The sequence below is a fragment of the Ptychodera flava genome, chromosome 3 (assembly GCF_041260155.1).
Source record: "Ptychodera flava strain L36383 chromosome 3, AS_Pfla_20210202, whole genome shotgun sequence".
Classification (NCBI taxonomy): Eukaryota; Metazoa; Hemichordata; class Enteropneusta; family Ptychoderidae; genus Ptychodera; species Ptychodera flava.
This window is the reverse complement of record NC_091930.1, coordinates 35,242,381-35,249,910: the sequence shown is the minus strand read 5'-3', so window position 1 is coordinate 35,249,910 and position 7,530 is coordinate 35,242,381.

Genomic DNA, 7,530 nt, shown 5'->3' with positions numbered 1-7,530 from the left:
CCGGATATCGTGCACATACACGCCGTCTCGGAGAACTGATGACAGAATTCGGGTATGAGTTTGGGCGTAGAACAATGAACCATGTATCACACAAGAACAAAATACTTGAAGGTACATCAAAGGTTACAGGCTTTAGAGTTTTTGTAATTACTGCGTAGGCAGCCTAAGTGATATATGTTTGTTATCGAGCTCGCTTTGATATGTTGAGGAAGAAGGGAAACTGTAAGGTGAAATTCTAATGTTCTCCAGCCTTTTTATTATCAAAATTCACCTGACTGGGCATGCTTGGACACTAAAACAGTGGTCACTACTCGGGTGGGTGTGTGTACGTTGTCTGCCCAAAAGTGTCAAATGCTTGCAAGAACTCAAGGTGGAAATCTAATATTTTTACGTCATGTGTCCGTGTAATTTTTGTTTGTTTGGCTTTTCGAAGTGGTTGCAATTTTTTCTCTTTCTTTTTTAACGTTTTAGAGAAATAAAGCGAAGGAAGCTTGATACTTTTGTAATACGACATCTTCGATCATTTTGGTTCTGTGCTAACCATATGAGTGAGAATAGATTGGCGGGGATTCTCTCTTGAACACACTCTCTGACGGAAAGCCATGATGCGCTGGTCTCGAATTGGTGCGCAAGATGACTATAAACATCCATTGTTTTGCCTTAGCTGACGTCTTCGAACTGATCGAGAAACATCAGATATATTTTGATCCATTACGTAATATCCTAATTTAATGACTTATCTGAATGATAACACTATATTCTCTGAACCAAATCATGCCTCCTCCATGGACAGAGGGAAGGTGATTGGCTGTACAACAGACAGTACCATGACAAGGAACCAGGGAATTCCCGCGCAAATGATATTCTCAGGCCAAACGGCGGTTCCGGTAGAGTCATACAATGCTGAGGTAACACTCGCCCCAGAACAGAAAGTCTTAAACCGTTGCTCAAATTTTCCCATGGTCCCGTACGCACGGCTTGGTTAGGTCGGCGTAGTATAGTCTTCTGAGAGAGGTTCCGTGCCCGAATAAACACCCTTGGCTAGCGAAGTTGAAAATTTCCATTCGCTTTTCTTAATGAAGATGAAAATCAACCTTCGTTGTCATAATTTATTACCGAACGTCATCGGATTGACAGAGACGCCATATACACGTCAAATATATTTTGATGCACTGCTTAATTTGCTAATGAAGAATTGGCTGAATTAGATTATAAGTGAAACTTGATTCTCTAAAATATCACCTTCGCCAAGCCGCTGTGAAGGTAATTGACCGTTCAACAGACAGTTCACCCGATGATGAATCTGATACAAATGATACCGTCAAACGCGCCTGACGGCGGTAAAGATGACTTCGTTCGATAATCTGCGCATCGAAAGTAAATGTTTAAAACTTTTGCTCAAATTATCAAGTCCTTCTATGGTCAAGATTAAAATCAGGAACCACTTGCATAGTTTGGGATCAAAGTCCAAAATTACCTTATAGAACGCTGCCTCGGGGACACACATTTGGACTCTCAAACTTTTACAATTATTTTCTGATATACTACTTGTGGGGTTCATTTTAAAGCTCTTGGTGTGAGAAAACTTTTCAAGGGCTTAGTTTTTCGAAATTCGAAAAAAATTACTTTCTCCATAGAGTTAACACAGGGATTGTGGCCATTTTGAATTTTAAATATCGGTAAATCTTGAGTTATTTGTTTCCCTAGTACCAAAATTCACGGTGACCCCTTATTTTTATTCTTGATTTTTAAAGAGAATGGTTGATAGATTCCCCAAGGAGAGTTTGAGCAAAAGTTTAAGTCTTTCACTTTCGAGGCGCGAACTACCTTAACTTTAGAGAGATTTGAAATCCAAAATGACATATGTGCTCTGTGTTAACCCTATAGGCAAACTGTGAAAACTTCACTCCGAAGGCTAAAAATGCACCCACGTGCACACTGTACACTATACACTCAGTGGATGACCAGATAATCATGAGAAATGGAGTGTCGGGAAAAACGTCCCCGACGCTTATTCTACTGGTCGATCATTTCCAATGAAGTTTCAAATTCCAGTCAGAGAGCTGTTTCTCTCTAAACCAAATGATTATTGGAGCATTCTGAGTTCTTTTGAAGAGTAATAGTCCCATTTCTCCGTATGCAGACAGATTTGTTGTTACAATTTCAAGATTTTTGAAGATAGAGGATATAATGAGGAAGCTCATACTTTCCCTCACTTTTAGTACGTGCCGTTTCGCTGTGCTGACTCTTTCCGTGAACTGGAACGCTCGCCAAGTTGCGTAATGTGACCGACGTTGTGGTACTTGATCTCCCGTCTAGGAAAAGTGATGACTTAAGTTGTACTTCCTGGTTCCGAGGGCCCGGCCGACTCTTACAACTTAAGACATGCTTTGATACGTGATCACTTGAAACTTTCTGGTGTGTTTCATGCCTACTCTGTGATAACGCCGTGCGTGTCATTTGCACACAAGTGACAGACCGCCACTGCAGGCGCCAAATAACGTGCGTGTTAAAAATCTAAGGGAACAGAAAGTGTCACAATCCGCGAGAACATAAATCAACGTACTAATTTTTCTCGTGCGGAAGCTCGTAAATTTTCTAAAAAAAATTTGTGTTCCAGTTCGTGTTTTAGCCAACGTTGTGTCATTGTTTGCAGGTGAACGAACTCAGCCTCTATGACATCATCACTTTATATTTCATTCGTCATGGTGTGTTTGCTCAATGGAGCGTGCCTTTGTCCCTGTAACTCCGCTCACCGTGCCTGCAAAAATTAATCTGTGAGTGTCGACACACAGCAGCTCAGCGCCGCGACGAAGAAAGTCATACAAATTACAGCAAAATAAATGGCGCGAAGAGAGGGAAAGTTTGAACGCAGTGAAGGTTGATAGAGTTTTTTGCACTCAAAACAATGAGTCCAGCATATATTTATTTATTTTATTTATTTATTTATTTATCTATCTATCTATTTTTGACCGTAAAGCACAATGTGATCTTTATGAGTCGATGAAAATGACATTTTGCTGAGACCCCCCAGCTCTGAATCAATATTTTTGTATCGAACAGAAGTCCCGAATTTCTTCAGATAGTCATCGTTTACACTTTGTCGCATCTCAACACACTGCGCATGCCCATGAAATTTCACGTTGGCGTCAGTAAAATAGATGTTACTTGTACCTTTTGTGAATCCCAATGGAAGTGGCCAGTTAAGCAATAACAAAGTTCGAGGAGTGGTTTACGCCACTCCTTGAGCAGAATAAACAAGAGTCTCCTTCATCGACAAAGATGATAGAAAGAGCGATGACGTCATTACTGGCTTCGAAGTCGCTCATGAGTGAACAATTGCTTTCATGGGCTGTTATTGGCCTCCACGTACGGTAAAATTCTTATAACGGCGTTCACTCTACCTAGAACTCACTGTGAATGTAAGGAAGCGTTTCCGTGAAGAGAAAAAAAACACCATCCCTGTCACTGATGCTTTGAACGAGAGCTTTGAATAAAAATGTACGCTGACGAGTGCTCAGAACAAGTCTCTATGGCATTGAGCGAGCCAACTATTGGGGAAAGTGGACTAATTCTGATCTTATTCTAACATATGACGTGCCCAATACGTGCAGAACAAACACTGGTCAATATGTTGTCCGATTGCAAAATAGCATAACACATATGCCGCCGATGCTGTGTCGCAGGAATGTTTCGGACTTACGTCATCGTCACATCGTTGAGAACGTTCGTTGCATTTTGATGACATTCACCGTATTGGTGACGGAATATTCAACCTCGTGAAATGAATACGACTTCGCTCTTCGCCGCTGGTCATGTGACTGGGTGTACAATGACATCACAGTCATAGGACATCAATCTTTGTATGGATTGTAAACAGGATAATTTTTGGTCAAAGGAAAAACAACGCATGTTAAAATAATAAGATGGCTCAAAAGTCAAAGTCACGAAATGCATTTTAAAAGTGAGTTATGTGATGCAAAATAATAACTATATTCCTTTAATAAATCATTCTAGTTTATGTCCTACAGCAGCACTTTACGAAAATGAAAACTTTTTTGTTGCTGTCGAATGTGTAGTGGCATTGCGTAAGACCATGTACTGGACTGTGTTTTACAGGTAACCAGACCTATCTGAGTAAAACCCGCCCAACCTTGACATTTTTTTCGCATTTTCAAAAACTATTGAGCAAATTCTTTGAATTTGTACCTTTTATTGGTCTGATCCAACAAAAAAAACCTCAACCTAATTTTCGAAGGTATGTTACAGGAAAATACGTCTTTTTTGGCCTAAGTGTTGATTATCAAATATCGCGACTCAGTACAGTATCACATATGAAGAAGAATTTTTGGCCAATTTGTATTATGCAATCACGCGAAAAATTGCCCAGTCCTAACATTGGCACTGACGTTTCCATAGCAAGAGCGACAGCACAACATGCAAGCCACGCGTTACTACATTTAAGCTTTGTTCGACAATCTGAAGAAAAAAAAAACACACTTGTGATATGACCCTTATGCGTGATAAACTTAACAGTTGACCTTCCAAGATCTCGCATTCATGGCAAGTTTGTAGACATGAATGAGCAATCGTGACCTCGAATGTCGTTCAGCCATTGACTATTGGGCGATATGGCTCCAGGGTAGGTCTATACCTTTTAATGACAATCTGTATTCTAGCCGGCATTGGCACTGATGATTTACGTACGAAAGGAAAACGCTGCTCATATTTGCATGTTTCAGGAAAAAATAAAACTACCTTCAAATAAAACCAATTATAAGCACAAACAATGTATAACGCGGGGAAGTGGCTTGTATACCTGGAGAGAGAAACTTCGCTGTAGTATAGGTCATTGAAGGTTTCAATACAATAAATTGTCGTCTGCTAATTAGCATATTATTTTCAGTAGATTTTTGTCGTGGCCGTAAGCAAGGTTAAATAGCCTTGCTGATCACTCCCCGCGCGCGTGAACAACCAACTTCTCATAATTACAAAAGTCTGGCGAAAATTTGGAGACAGAGCGACACTGTCCCTTTAATTTTGAACCATCTTGTCATATTAACATGCGTTATTTTTCCTTTGACCGAAAATATATGTGAAAGCTTTGCCAGTCGGTTTGATATGCGCTTCGATGTATTTACTGGTAGAACGTTTGTGGAGTGCGATGAAAAAAGGTCGAGGTAGGTCAAAGGTCGTCTTGTCTATCAGACAGTTATTAGTCAAAATGTCCTCCTTCGAGACTACCATACCAGACGAGCGTGGTGTTCAGTTTGTACGTAAACTCCTGACCCTTGACCCATCCGTGACCTTCAAAACGACGGAGATTACATTTTGACAGCTCAAGTGATCTGTTCCTAAATTTCCGTCCGAATTTGTCATCGGCATTTGACAGAAGTGTACATTTAGATCCGATCAAAATTGTATTGCATCATAATGTTTATGTTATTTCATGGACGACATTCTTTCATCTACGGAAGGAGATATGATTTCACGAGATCCGATGTATTCAATATTGTGACTATGGCTGACCTTGCCCTGGTGTAGCTCATTTATTCATCTCGTTCCTGACCTTTGACAGCCAACAAAATACAAAATATGTAAATAAGGCCATGAAAAATAAAAGTTTGTTTCTCATCCTAGACATATTGCAAAAATGACACGTAGACGCGGGTTTTTTTTTTCTCTCATTTTTTTTATTCTTCAACCAAGAAAAATGCGCAAAAACACGAAAACAACATAGGAATGAAGTTCAACGCAGAGATAAATGCACAGTAGTGTTGCTTTAGTATTTTTGTATAGCAGCAGTTCTGTGGTGTGACTTTTAGTGCAGCAATGCACAGTTTTGACAGCTTAATATAACATATGTACTGTTCTGAATGGAATGTTAGTGTCAATTATTTTGTTTACAGTTCTGTTTTATACAGCACTGTGTTATGCTCTATCGTCGCGTATTTTTGCGTTTATTTTTTTCATTTTATTTCCTCATGAGCAGAAAAAAAGAAAGGTTGACGCGGCGGGTCTGAATTGACGCGCGCGAGGATGAGAAACAAACATTTTGTTTTTCTCGGCCTAACTCCAAATATGAAGTGATGTGAGCGTTTAACAGTCTGTGGCAAAAGTATGAAAGGGATGTATTCACTATTCCTTGACAAAATTTCAAACCACTTTTTTGTTTTGAACAGAATTGCTACTTGTGTTTTTCATTTCACTTAGAGATATTGAATGACAGAAATACCTGTACCTTTTGAATCCCGTTTCTAGATATAAAGGATTAATCGAAATTCGAGAAGTAAAATGCGTATCAAGGTGTCTATTTTTCTCCAGTAATCGTGTTCCTGTGAATTTTATATGCACATTTATGTGTTCTTACTATACCCGTATGATTGGAGCTGGGTTTTGTTAATTTGTATTTCAGCATGTTTAAATCGAACAGCGCATATTGTATGTCATAAAGTACAAATATTGCCAAACTAACAACCTGGGTGTCGTCATAGCGGAATCTTTGGTCATACAATGTGGACTGCGTGCTGAACTCCAAATATTGCCATGACAACAGTTTATGCTTTGTATTCCAAAGTATGACTGCGCTATTCTGTGACGTTTCTAAAACCAACCCGGTATGACGGAAAACAGCCTGTCTTTGATCTTCGGGGCGCAGATGGCTGTAACGTCTGTCCGTCAATGAGGTATTGCAAGTTTTTGAACCAAAAATATACACCGACAATTATACATGAATACCGCAGATCACCAAAGACAATGCGTTGGGTCACCATCCGTTGTACCATAGACCCTCGAGAAGTTTTTCTCGAGGGTCTATGGTTGTACCGATCCGGGTTTTTAAAACAATGCATATGCGTACAATGTACCATCACTTTTCTATTGTTTTAGCAACAATCGCATTCGACCTGTACTTTGTACCTATACACGCATGTTGATGTAATTTGTGGTGACGAAACACCGTTTATGACATACGTCATTTCAGTAATTTTACTTCGCCACTGTAAAAAGGGGGAAGTTTAATATCTCGAATGTCACGAGACAAGCATCTGCGCTATTTCCAACTGATTATACTGTAATAAAAAACAGGAGGACTGATATATTGTTTGTGCCCTGCATCGCTCCTAGAAAAACTAATCGCAAAGTAGCCGCAGAAAAACTGAAAGTACGGGACAGTTTGGTTCGAAGAGTACGTTGGAGTTCTTTGTCATACGCTTTCAACCATTTTATCGCCCTTTACCGTATGGCTAGCTGAATGTGAGGCGGAGTTTGGTAAGCAGGCGTACAGGGAAGGCGTACAGTTTGTCCAGCCATACGTTAAACCCTTTATATTTACAGCATTATGAATAGCACTTGGCAGCGTCTTTCCATCTTCTAGTACACCATCCTGGTAGTTTTAGACTGGCGGGAAAATCATCTCCGAGCTCTGATTTCACTGAAGCTCGGTGATTTTATTTTCTACTTCTGGCTGGCGTACAATATTGGCAGCTGCAGCTGGCTCGTTGCTTGCTTTGGCTTTGTTCCGACGGTCTC